Source organism: Leopardus geoffroyi, chromosome E1 (genome assembly GCF_018350155.1).
Source record: "Leopardus geoffroyi isolate Oge1 chromosome E1, O.geoffroyi_Oge1_pat1.0, whole genome shotgun sequence".
Lineage (NCBI taxonomy): Eukaryota > Metazoa > Chordata > Mammalia > Carnivora > Felidae > Leopardus > Leopardus geoffroyi.
In genome coordinates this window covers 4305699-4318867 of record NC_059330.1, presented here as the reverse complement: position 1 = coordinate 4318867, position 13169 = coordinate 4305699, and the positions used below count along the sequence as shown (strand labels likewise).

The 13169-nt window shown below is 53.5% G+C and overlaps 1 protein-coding gene and 1 long non-coding RNA gene across 5 annotated transcripts in view; one reads left to right on the top strand and one right to left on the bottom strand.

Annotated features, from left to right (window-relative positions):
* GAS7 (growth arrest specific 7) overlaps positions 1 to 13169 on the top strand; it is a 217687-nt gene that overhangs the window by 65880 nt on the left and 138638 nt on the right. The window contains exon 1 of one of the 4 annotated variants that reach the window (XM_045487371.1): positions 140 to 158. The exons of the other annotated variants lie outside the window; for them this stretch is intronic. The gene's annotated coding sequence lies outside the window, so the exon portion shown is untranslated. Of the gene's footprint in view, positions 1 to 139; positions 159 to 13169 lie in introns of those variants that run through there. 4 annotated transcript variants of the gene reach the window in all.
* Positions 307 to 1687, bottom strand: LOC123603007. Its single transcript, XR_006714676.1, has 2 exons — positions 586 to 1687; positions 307 to 553 (listed from the first exon to the last, which is right to left on the bottom strand). It is a non-coding gene; the product is annotated as an uncharacterized LOC123603007 (long non-coding RNA).

Here is a 13169-nt window from a genome sequence, read left to right as displayed (position 1 = left end):
GCTTCACCCCCCCGCCCCGGGCTGTCCTGCCTCCAGCCTCCCTGCCTCCAAGAGGGAGGCAGAGGAAACCACACAGCCTGTTCTCCAGGCTTGCTTGGGACACATTCTTGTGCCTGGCTTTCCTGTGGAGGGCTCACATCTTGGAGTGGTGTTGAGAGGTAATTGTCCCTGAGCCTGGTGACTTCCTGCGGAGGAAGCCACAACTTTGGGAAGTGAGAGGGAGGTGCACGTGGCAGGGTGTGGAAAAAACGTTATCTTTGTGGTTTTAAAAGCCATCGCACAACCGGGTGTGTGTGTGTGTGTGTGTGTGTGTGTGTGTGTGCTTTCTTCTTCTTCTTCTTTTCTTCTTCTTCTTTTTCTTCTTTTTCGAACAATAATATTACCTTGGTTGCTATGGTATTGTTGTGGGGGTGGCTAATTGGACGCAGACCCGATACAGGCTGGTTTCTGGTGTCCATAGTGATTATCAGACTGCAGCCGTGGCACTTGCTTCTGGTTTCTTCCCTAGATTGAGAGGCTGGCAGGGGATCCCTGGGCAGTGGCTGTGGGCGCCCTGCCCTATCGGGGCCACTACGGTGTGGCGACACGTTGGTTGGACATGGGACCCCGAAGCCCGGACTCAGTCCCGGGGAGCTCATTTCCGGTCATTTCCGTGGCTGGAATACAGCCCAGGTTTGCTGAGGGCTGGGAGCGTGGGAGCTCCTCCTTGGAGGTCCTGGACCACGGGGGAAGCGATGCCCACAGCAGGGAGAAAGAAGTGTCCCTGGCAGCCCCCGGGAGCCATAGCTGGTGTGAGGCTGGTAGCATGCACCCCACGCACCTGGCAGGTGCCGTTTGCGCTGAGATCGCAGCCTCAAAGCAGAAGGGTGTGTTTGGGGTGCGTTTTCGACTTTTTGTGGAGTATACGTACCAGAAGCGTCTCTTTATTTGTTAATTCTATGCTTACTGAATAGGTGACGGATAGATCAGGCCTGCTGTTCGAAAGGTACTGAAGAGTCTAAAGAAAGACACGTGGCCTCCTCGCCACACCGGACCTCCGCCTCCGCCTGTCAGTTCCCCTCCCCAGAGGCAAACAAGTTATCGGTTTCCTGCGGGCAGTTCCAGAAACCGCGGGCATTTACAAACACGTGCGCGTCTTTATTTTCCCTCGCGCAGGTGCTCGCTGCTCCTGACCCTCTGCACCTTGCCGTGGCCGCTGCTGTTTTGCAAACCCACAGCCGTATATCATGGAGCTTAGTCGGTAGCAAGAGTGTCCTTTTAGTTGATTGCCTCTCCCTGTCTGGCCCCATATGTCCCACTATTGCTCTGGGCGCGAGGCGGGGGGCATGTGAGTGGATGGGGGCTCTCCAGGCTCCCGAGGGCCACAGGCAGAGGACCCTTCTGAGCAGTGGCCCAGGGCCTCTGCAGGCTGACAGCTTGTTTTCTAGGCTCTCGGGTCTCTGGGTGAGGGGCCTCCTTTTGCCATCTGAATTTTCTGCTCCATTTCCAAGCTGCTCTCCTGGTCTCCCCCTGCTTCTCCCTCTCTAATCTCTACCTTTCTCCACCTCACCCCTGCACCAAGCAGTTTCCTCAACCTGCTGCTTCTGCTTTCTACTCTCCAAAGATGGCATCCTTTCAATGGACAGGTGGGCCTGGCTGGGCAGAAATGCCCCTCGGTTTTACTTTTAATTAGTTATATTTAATTAGTTCTGTGGGGGGGGGCACCAGGGTGGCTCAGTTAGTTGAGCGTCTGATTTCAGCTCAGGTCACGAACTCATGGTTCGTTCGTGGGTTCGAGCCCCACGTCGGGCTCTGTGCTGACAGCTCGGAGCCCGGAGCCTGCTTCGGATTCTGTCTCCCTCTCTCTGCCCTTCCCCTGCTCATGCTCATGCTCTGTCTCTCTCTCTTTCAAAAATACACATTACAAAAAATTAAAAAAAAAAAGATTCTGTGTCTCCCTCTCTCTCTGCCCCTCCCCTGCTTGTGTTCTGTCTCTGTCTGTCTCTCTCTCTCAAAAATAAATAAACATTAAAAAAAAATCTAAACAGTTCTGTGTGCACAGCGGTCACATTGGATTTTGTGTGTCCACTTCTCAGGATGAGAATAAAAATCTGCGAAGCAGAGTGTATTTGCTATGTGTTGAATCAAGTCCAAATAGCTGGGGTTAGGGAGGGTCCCAAATTCAAACTTGGAATACTGGCCTTCCTGGAGGAATTTTGAAAAAAAAATTTTTTTCTTTCTTAGGTTTATTTATTTATTTGTTTTGAGAGAGACAGAGAGCGTGAGTGGGGGAGGGGCAGAGAGAGAGGGAGAGAAGGAGAATCCCAAGCGGGCTCCACACTGTCAGCACAGAGTCGGATGCGGGGCCGGAACTCACAGACCACAAGTTCGTGACCTGAGCCGAAACCGAGAGTCAGACACTTAACCGACTGAGCCACCCAGGTGCCCCTCCTTGGGAATTTGATATCCTCGGCTGGACGCGGCAGGCCCTGAGCTCAGCGTTGTGGGCACAGAGGTGAGCCGAGCAGGCCAGTCCTGTCCGGATGGGGCATCTCGTGCTGGGTCTCAGCACATGAGTTAAACCCAGATCCAGGAGTTCAGAAAACCATGGTCCTTGGACACTTAGAACTTCCTTGTCGTGTTAATGAAGACGAGGTGTGTTTGTCTCTTGTCGCTTCTGTAATGAATTAACATAAACTTAGTATCTTAAAACCACACATTTATTCTCCCCTGGTTGTGAAGGCCCAAAGCCTGGAATGAGTCTGTTTTTTTTTTTTTTTTCAGGCTTATTATTTATTTTGAGAGAGAGAGAATGTGAGTGGGGTAGGGACAGAGAGAGAGAGGGAGAGAGAGAGTCCCAAGCAGGCTCTGTGTCATCAGCGCACAGCCGGATGAGGGTTGACCTCCTGAACCGCAAGATCATGACCTGAGCCGAAGGCAAGCGTTGGACGCTTATGTCCAATTGAGCCACCCAGGCGCCCCCCTGAAATGAGTCTTCTGCAGCTAAAATTAAGGCGTCAAAGGGCTGGTTCCTTCTGGAGGCTCTGGGGTGCGGAGGGAGTAGAGTCTGTTTCTATCCTTTTCCGTGTTCTAGAAACTTCTTCCTTGGCTCATGGCTACATATCATAATGCCTTATCTTCCCAACTCTGGCCTCACATAATGTCTTCCCTCTTTGCTCTGTGTCCCTCTTACAAGGACCCTTGTGATTATATTTAGGCCCCACCTGGACAATCCAGTGTGACCTCCCCATCTCAGGATCCTTAACCTCCTCACGCCCACCAAGTCCCTTTTGTCATATAAGGTTAATGCCTGCAGGTTCCCAGATTTGGGGTCTGCCTGTGTTTGGGGGGCCATCTTTGGCCTGTCATGAGGGGTGGCTTTCTTTCTTTTTTTTTTTAATTAAACTTTTTTAAACACTCATTTTTGAGAGAGCATGAGTGAGGGAGGGGCAGAGAGAGAGAGAGAGGGAGACAAAGAATCCGAAGCAGGCTCCAGGCTCCGAGCTGTCAGCACAGAGCCTGACGCGGGGCTCAAACCCATGAACCGCGAGATCATGACCTGAGCTGGTCAGACGCTTCACCGACTGAGCCATCCTGGCGCCCCAGGGGGGGACTTTCAGTACTTGAAAGAGGAAGTTTGGGCGACAGAAGGGCATTTGCTGAGTCGGTCACTTCCCCAGATGTTCTGAATTGGTGGGAAAGGGCAGAGCTTGAGCAAACCATCTTTACGGGACTGACGTCCCAGAAGCAGTGGATCTCGAGTTGGGTGGGTCCTCGAATCTCCTAGGAAATGTGGGAAAGGGACAGAGGCCCAGACCCTGACCCACTTCAATGAGCCTGGCCCTTTGTGTTCTTTGTGAACTTTCCGGGTGACTCCGGTCCTCAGCAACGCCTGAAAACCGTCGCTCTGGGGAGTCCTCTCCGGGATCATCTGTGTGCGGGCCTGTGGGAGGTGGAACTTCCTGTTTTCTGTAAGCAGCCAGAGCCAGCCTACAGACAGGAAGTGTGGGAGAAGACCAGAGGAGGGGCCTCCTGGCTGGCAGAGGAAATGCCACCTGTGTCACACCTGGGAGGCGAGACAAGGTGTGGCTTCGAGAAGCAAGAGAGAGAGAGTGCTAGGAGCAGAGAGAAGGGCCTTCCCGGCCGCACTGAGGTAGGAACCAGCAGGCCCCGCTTGGGGACACGGAGGCCATTTATGGGGCCAGACGGGGCAGGGGCGGGGAACTGATTTGACAAGAGGGGTGAAGGTGACCCATTTTGGGAGAGAGAAAGCAGAGGAGGGGCAGAGAGAAAGAGGGAGACAGAGAATCCCAAGCAGGCTCCACACTGTCAGTGCAGAGCCGGACGCGGGGCTCGATCCCGTGAACCGTGAGGTCATGACCTGAGCGGAAGTCAAGAGTCAGACGCTTCACCGACCGAGCCACCCAGGCGCCCCCGTAATGCGTTTGTAGTAAGTGAGCAGAGCGTGTCGGGCACTGTGTGTATGGGCACGGGGCAAGGGGCTGCAGTGCCGTGGCAAGCAGGACCCACAGGGACGCTGGTGTTGTGGGTATACTTTGGGGTGAGGTGGCCTGGTGGAGTTAGACAGTCAGCAGACAGACATAAATAATCAAGAGACATGGCCACAATCACTTGATTGCGCATGACTCACTGGTGGCTTCTTTAGGTGGAATGTTCCGGGAGGGCTTCTCTGAAGAGGTGACTTTAAAAAAAAATTTTTTTTAATGTTTATTTTATTTTCGAGAGAGAGAGAGCACGAGCTGGGGAGGAGCAGAGAGAGAGAGAGAGAGAGAGAGAGGGAGAGGGAGACACAGAGTCTGAAGCAGGCTCCAGGCTCTGAGCTGTCAGCACAGAGCTCGACAGGGGGCTCGAACTCATGAGCCGTGAGATCATGACTTGAACTGAAGTTGGCAGCTTAACCGACTGAGCCACCCAGGCCCCCCTGAGGAGGTGGTGTTGAAGCTGACATGTAGACCAGCCATGGGAAGAGCTGGGAGAAGGGCTCTTTGGGCAGGAGTGACAGCGAGTGCCAAGGCCACGAGGAAGGGCCAAACCCGCCCCGTCCAAGGAGCAGCTAGAGCAGCACAGTCCGTAGAACTTTCCGCAGAGATGCGAATCCCGTATCTGGGCCGACCAACGGGCCACCAGCCGCACGGGATATAGCCGATCACTTGAAACACGGTTAGTAAGACTTAGGAACGGAATTGCACGTTTTATTTTCATTTTGGCTGACTTAAATTTAACTTTCAGTAGCCACCGGAAGCAGGTGCCTTTTCTGCTGAACAGCACAGGGGCTAACGGTCCATGTGCCTGGAGAGAATCGTGTGAAGTAAGAGGAGAGAGAGAGAGGCCGGACTTCATTGCTTCGTGCATTAGGCTACCTAGTCTGGGTTTCTTTTTTCTAACATGGTGCAAAGCCTTCAGATGGGCTTACTTCAAAGTTCACACGATGTGATTGATGTTTTAGAAGTTCACTCTGGCTGCCACGTTGAGAGTGAATTGTAGGGGGGGGTAAGGGTGGAACAGGAGGCCAGTTAGGTCCTCGTGAGGATACGGGGAAAGCTGCTGGTGCCTCGAACAGGGTGGCCACAGTGGAGCCGGAGAAACACGGATGGAATTCCGTTGGAAGTGGATCCGGCAGGAGTGGACGGGGAGGGGATGGGGAAGGCGGGAGAATTTGCTAATCCTAGATTTGGGGCTCAAGCAGCAGGAGGGATCATGGCGCCATTTGCTAAAACGAGGTATGGAGAGCACGTGTCCTTTTGGTTTGCTTTGTTTTTGGAAGCGACGAATATAGGCTCTTTTAGGGGGTTGGTTAGAGATGTCTCTTGAGCATCCGTGTAGAGACGGCAGGTAGCCAGGTGGTCACGGGGAAAGGTCAGAGCTAGAGAAAGGAAATCGAGGGTGTATAAAGCCAGGGGACAGGGTCAAGCCACTGAAGAGAGTGTGTTTATGGAGAAGAGGGGGAGGGGCAGGAGACTCCTATCCCGTTTGAGCTGGAGCATCCGAGGAAGATCCAGAAAGACCACTTGAGAAATGTGAGGTGCCCATGGCAGCCAAGAGAAGTCATTCTCTTGGTTTCCAAAAGGAAGAAACGTTGAATGCTACTGATTGGCCAAGGACTCGAGAAGAATCCAAGGTCAGCAGCATGGAGGTCATGGGTGACCTTGGGAGAGCCGGCTCAGTGGAGGGAGTAGCAGAACATTGGGGCTAAGAAAGTAGAGGTCATGACCACAGGTACCTCTTTAGGGAAGATATTTGCTGTGACCAGAAGCAAAGGAATGGGCGGGACCCGGAGGAGTGGGGATCAAGGGATATCTTTGTCTTTCTTTTTAAAGCTATGTGTTCTGTGCTGATAGGTAGAAGGCAGGTAGTTTGCCTTTGATAGGAGGAGGGCCTTTTAGTCGCCATAATGGCGGGGTGGGGGGGAGGGACGGCTGCACATGTGAGCCCTGATGGAGTTTGGGCCAAGGGTTGATGAGCACTTACGGTCCAACTGCTCCTGTCTTTCTAAGTGAAGCGAGAGGCAAGACCGTTATCTGAGACAATAGGTAGTTGTCCCAATGGTGGAAAACAGTCCACGGGGGTAGCTACAAGAGGACTGCCACATGGCCACATGGCTCGGATTGTGCTTCTCAAACTTGAACATGCAAATGGATCACCCAGGGATTTGTTACGATGCAGAGTCTGTTTTTTTTTTTTTTTTTAATTAAAAAAATTTTTTTAATGTTTATTTTATTTTTGAGAGAGAGAGAGAGAGAGAGAGAGAGAGAGAGACAGAGCGCAAGGGGAGGGGCAGAGAGAGAGACACACACACACACACACACACACACACAGAATCTGAAGCAGGCTCCAGGCTCCAAGCTGTTGGGACAGAGCCTGACGCAGGGCTCGAACTCACAAACAGTGAGATCATGACCTGAGCTGAAGTTGGAGGCTCAACTGACCGAGCCACCCAGGCGCCCCAGGTTCTGGTTTCTGATGACGCTCCTAGGGCACGTTGACGACGCTGTCCTTGGGTCCCACTTTGAGTGAATGAGACTCCACAGCGCTTGTGCAGTGAGAAGCTTAAGAAGACATGTGGTTCCCTGGTGTGTCCCAGAGATGCCTAAGTCATTTGCCCATTGAACTTACACTTCAGGCAGAATTGAGCAAGAATTGAGTCCCTGTTCGAGATTTGCGGCCATCCGTCGAAAGGCAGGTTCTTTTCAGCCTACATGTCCATCAACCGATGACGGATAAAGAATACGTGGTGTATGTACATATAATGGAATACTACTCAGCGATCAGAAAGAATGAAATCTTGTCATCTGCAATGACGTGGATGGAACTAGAATGTATCATGCTAAGCGAAATAAGTCAGAGAAAGACAAATATCATACGATTTCACTCATATATGGAATTTAACGTACACAGCAGATGAACGTAAGGGAAAATAATATAAAAACAGAGAGGGAGACAGACCATAAGAGACACTTAAATACAGAGAACAAACTGAGGATTAATGGAGGGGTGTTGGGTGTGGGGGGGATGGGCTAAATGGGTAAGGGGCATTAAGGAGGGTGCTTGTGGGGATGAGCACTGGGTGTTATATGTTAAGTGACGAATCACTAAAATCCTAACCCTGAAGTCATTATTATACTATATGTTAACTAACTTGGATGTAAATTAAAAAAAAACAACAATAAGTAAAAAATAAAAAGACACCTTACTGTAGATATAAAAAATAAATAAATAAAAGGTTCTCCTCAATGTCAGACCTATCTGGGGGATCTTTTAAAAAAAAGAACAGGGCCTGAGTATTTCGATTTTGATTGGGATTCTGAATTAAGGGATGTCGGGTAGATTCCCAGGGTTTCCTGTTTTTCAGAAGCTCCCCTGGTGAGTCTCGTGTTTATTCAGGCTTGAGAAACATTGATCTAAAATACCAGGTCAAGGGGATGATCATGGGAGTAAGTGGCCAAGGTGGGGTGGAGGCAGGGAGGCCCCTGGGAGGTGCGGGCTCCTGTCTGTACAAACAACTTGAGTCACCCCAAGTCAGCATGCCGAGGCCGTTGTGGCTGTCTGATTTTACATAGTCCTTTGAAAGACATGCCATGTCAGCCAGCAGGAGCAGTGTGCCCATCAGGCTCCCCTTCTGGAATCTTCATAGGATCCTGGGATGGCTCCTTGGGGCATCTGGTCTACCTTACAGGGTTCTTGGGTCGGGGGACCCATTTGGGCCTGAGGAGGGAGTTGCTCAGATGGTTCTGCCAGTCCTTACTGGTCCTAGCCCTTTAGACAGTTTCAGAGAAGATTCTCCAACAGAGGGGCCCCTTGAGTCCTGCAGCCTGGTCATGAGCGAGGCTGGTTGCAAGGCTGAGAGCCCAAAATGTGATGAGGATGAATCGTCCCATCCAGTTGCCCAAAGCGATGACAAGAATCACAATAGAAGCCAGGGCCCAAAGCATCTCTTCATGTGGTGAGGAGCTAACGCCTCCACAGCCAGCAAAGGGCCTGAGGTCTTCCAACAGCTGGGTGATCAGATTTGGAAGTGGATCCTCTTCCAGTTGAGCCTTGAGATGATCACGGTCTTCACGGGCACCTTGATCGTGGCCGCGTGAGAAACCCCGCTTGAGGCTCAGGGTGTGGGCAAACTGGACCCAGGTCTCTGATCTGCAGAAACCGAGGCGCTAAATGTTTGTTGTTTGAAGCCATCAAGTTTTGGACTAATTTTTTATGCGATGCTACATAACACACAGAAGGGGCCAAGGCCGCATCGCCAGAAGGTTCCATCTTTTGGCTTTACTTTCCTGTCTGTTGCTTCATTTTCTGCCTTAGCGACCTCTTCAGAAGGATTCTACACTCTTGGTGATCCTTAAAAAAATAATAATAAATTAACTTAAAAAGTAAGAAAAAGAAAGAAATCAATGAGTGGGTAGCTTTCAAATGGAGCCCGGGGTGGCCTGGTTGGGTGGCCGCATCAGCCCCATCCCAAAATGGTCACTGGCAGGATGTGGAAGTGAGGGGATCCTTGACGTCGGCCTGGGTGGGATTTGAGAAAACCGCCCCAGCTCTGGGGCAGACGGGGAATCCAGATGGTCCGTGTCGTGGAAGTCGGTGGAAAAGCCTCGAGGCCTGAAGGCCAAGGCTTTGGGGAGACCAGAGGCAGCGAGGGCTGCAAAGAAACCGATGGGGAAGGGTGTTCCCGGTTTTACCTGCGTGTGAGAGCATTCGCGTCCACATCCGAGCGGAGACAGTACCAAGGGATCGCGCTGGCAAGGACATCAAAGCAGGCACGGGGACACCATCCTTTTGTGTAGGCTGGCGGCAAGATTTTGATCACGCGTGCTAATAGGAGGCAGGGTGGCGGGCTGGGCTAGGCAGACAATGAAATTAACCCTCGAAAAAGCCAAGGCTGCGAGGAGCCCCATAAATCACCGCGATTCAACCATCTGTCAAACCTGAGTAATTCCTCCTGCAAGTGTTTTTTCCACCAGCAGTTTCCGGTTCCTCCTCCTGAGGCGTTAGGACTCCCCAGCGAGGAGGCAAATAAATGGATCTCCGCCTCCTGCTTTCTTCTCTCTCTTTGCCTTCTTGGTCTCCTGTGTAGGCACTCAGGACTGGCCTTATGAGCTAAGAGCATTCCTCATGCCCAGCAGGAGAGAAGAGAAAACTCCTGGCCCTTCTCTGTCCCTGTCGTATGCTTCTTGGGGGAAAGTGGAGGTGGGCGGTCTCCAGTGAGTCTGGGGAGGAAGTGAGCTGATCGTGCTCTGGGGTTTGGGGTACGTTAGGTTTAAGAGAGTCCAGCGCTGGGGAGGAGGGCCGGGCAGAGGGCCCTGTGTGCCCTGGCATGCTTAGCTGGTGCGCCCAGGGTGGCCAGTTTTGCGGGAGTCACGGAGGCACAGCTCTCTTCCCGATGCAGTGTTGCGTGCACGGGCACGTTTCCACTTTTGTACGGGGCTCCGCCCGGGTGGGATCACTCTCTCCCATCTCACGGGGCAGGCGGAGTGTTAGAGGATTCAGCTTGTGCGTGGCCATCCCACTTGGCCGATTCCGCAAGAATCCCGGCGGTGGGGGGTGGGGGAATACGACGGAGGAGCAGGTCCGGAAGCGTCTCTTCCTCCGTGCCAGGCTTAGGAAGCGATCTGCCACACCCACCCCAGGGCCTTGGAACATGCCTCTCGGATCACTTGACCCCGTGACCGTGTTTAAACTTTTCAGGCCAGACAGATGTACAGAGTGTCTGCTTGGCAGAGAAGCCAGCGTCGACGGCAGAGACCTCGCAGGGCCACACGGAACGAGTTCCTTCGTGGGGATGAGCGCATCCTGACTCTGTGGCCGGCTGGTCGGGCGGGTGCTGTTTGAAAACAGAGGTGCGGCGGAGGGAGGGCTGGACGGCGCGTCCCCGGCTCCCGCTGGGTTTCCCATGACTCACCGAGGTGCTGGACAAGCTTCGGAGACTTGTTTCGCAAGCGCCAGGAGACGTGCGGAGGAGGTCGTGGGAGCACCGTGCGGACAGGTGCACGTCCCGGACCCAGCGCTCGCCTTCACGCCCGTGGCCACAGCTCGGGCCCTCCGCTTTTTTGGTCATTTATATTCAGGAGGCGGTGAGTTGCTGGCACGGTGGCTGGCGGGGGAGGGGGACGAGTCTGTGTGACCCCGGTGCCTCCTCGAATGCCACCGTGTTCTCTTCCCCCCTCGGACCCTGGGGCGAGAAGGCCTGGCCCACTTTAGAAGACTTCCTTTCTGCTTGGTGCCTGGGCCACCTGATGGCCCTGCCCTCCTCTTGGGTCCATTCTTTGCAGGGAGGGCTGTCCTACCTGCGGGGGGGCGGGTGGGGAGTTGTGGTTTTAGTGTCTGCCTCCCTGGCCAGCCTAGCCCTGGGGTGGGGGTGCAGGTGGGGTGTGGGGGGGGGGCCCTGTGCGTCCCTCTCCTCCAGTTCCCGTCTTCTAGCAGCTCTTTTGCCCAGTCACCCAGTGGAGCCCCCCAGGGAGGAGAAGGGGCAGTGTGAGGTGAATGGGAGCGTCCCGACGGGAGACGGGGACGCCCTAGGGTCTCGCTGGTGGCAGGAAGTGGGTCCAGTGCACGTTTGTATCTGCCTTCCTCCCTGCCCCGAGCGAGGGCTGGAGTTGCTAAGCGCGGGCCTGCTGTGTCGACTTGCAGATCCGACCCAAGGCACGGAGCCCGAGTGCGTTTTTACAGTGCTGAGGTCATGGGTTTGCAAAAACTTGGAAAGCAGAGCAGCCTGGACCACGGAACTCGCGGAGCCCACGGCCTGGCGTTTGCACGTGTGCCCTGGACAGCCTTGAACCAGTTTCACCTGACTTACACACCCGGCGGGTTCTGGGTATCCCAGGGAGCACAGCCTGTGGGGGATCGGGACCCGGCAGAGCCTGGGGTGTCTGAGCACCTGTGCTCTGCCCTCTCCCTCCGGTTCCGGGAAGGAAGTATTTATGAGCACCTCGTGGGCACGATGCAGAGGGGACAGTGGTGGCCGCTTTGGCTTGAGGGCCAGTGGGGGAGGCCAGCCGTAAGCAGGCATCTGCAGGAAATGTGTGCAGGGCATCACAGAGGCTCAGAATAGGGGGACGAGCAGGACGGGGGGACACCTGGGTTGCCTCGAGTCACTTGAGTGTCTGACTCTTCGTCTTGGCTCAGGTTGTGATCTCAGTCTGTGAGTTCGAACCCCGCATTGGGCTCTGAGCTGACAGTGCAGAATCTCCTTGAGATTCTCTCTCTCCCTTTCTCTCTCTCTCTCTCTCTGCCTCTTCCTCACTCTCTCTCTTTGGAACAGAGGTTCCAAAGGGATGCTCAGGAATCAAATCGGGGAACTTGCTTCCGTACTGTTTGTTTTGTTTTGATTTAGAAGATGTTTGGTCTGGCCCGGCCGAGGGATGGGCAGAGAGGTAAGATGATGAGGGAAGGAAGTTGTTTCTTCTGATAGGACCCGTTCTATTCAGCGCTGCTGAAGCAAAGCAGGGAACGTTGGGACTCCCCTGTCCCTCTCCATTAGCTCCGAAGGTGTCAGGATATGTGGTTTCTCACTGCACCTGCATTGCTGTTCCCACCCCTTAGGCCGACCTCATGTTGAGGACTCCGGCAGGGGTGCCTGGGGGGCTCAGTCGGTTAAGCGTCCAACTCTTAGTTTCGTTTCAGGTCATGATCTCACGGTTTCATGAGTTCGAGCCCCGCATCGGGCTCTGCACTGACAGCATGGAATCGTGGAATCTGGTTGGGAGTCTCTGTCTCCCTCTCTCTTTGCTCCTCCCCCACTCACTCTCTCTCTGTCTCTCTCAAAATAAGTAAATAAGCTAAAAAGAAAAAGAAAAGACAAGACTCCCCTGAGAATGGAGAGGTGTGGCTCCCCTTGGGAAAACAATGGGGTGCCAGCACCCTAACAAGGAGACTGGGGGATGGGCAGGCAGGACCAACACACGTTCACCACTGGTTCCCGAGAACGTGACAGACCCAGGAAGGATTTGTGGCTTTTGTTTTGCGTGCCAGAGGTGGGTTTTGAGTAGGTGGATGCCGTCCTGGCAAACGGAAGAGGGACGACGTGGGGGGAGAAAGTTTGGAGAGATCTTAGCGGTTGAATAGATAGGACCTGGGAAGTCCCTTCCTTACCCTCCTCCCAGATGTGATGCTTTCTTTATTTTTACTTCCTCTGCTCCCCAGCCGGTCACTGACACCTGGGTGGCGGGAACCCAGCTGGGTGTGGGTACCAAAGGGATTGTTTCTCAAGGACTTGGTTCCCACCGAGGGTTAAAATAAACAAGCCGTACGAAACTCATGGTCTGTAAAGGCCACGTTGGAGGTGATTGAGTATGGGGAGTTGGATATGAAATGGAAACATTGAAGAGGGCTGATTTGGGGTTGGGCTTCTGGGGGCTGGGAATACATACGTACATAATATACGTATATATTTATATAGATGGGAGGGAGTGGTTTGGGAATGGAATTTGGTTTTGGACATGTTGCATTTGAGATGTTAGTGGCCTGTGTCTTTGAGGAAGAGTGTGGTTGATCCCATGAGTGGGGCCCGTGGAGGGACTGGGGAGTGATCCAGAGAGAGGCGGGCAGGCACAGAATCCAAAGGAGGCTCCAGGCTCCTGGCTGTCAGCACAGAGCCCCGTGCGGGGGCTTGAACTCATGAACCGCAAGATCATGACCTGAGCCGAAGTCGGATGCTTAACCGACGGAGCCCCCCA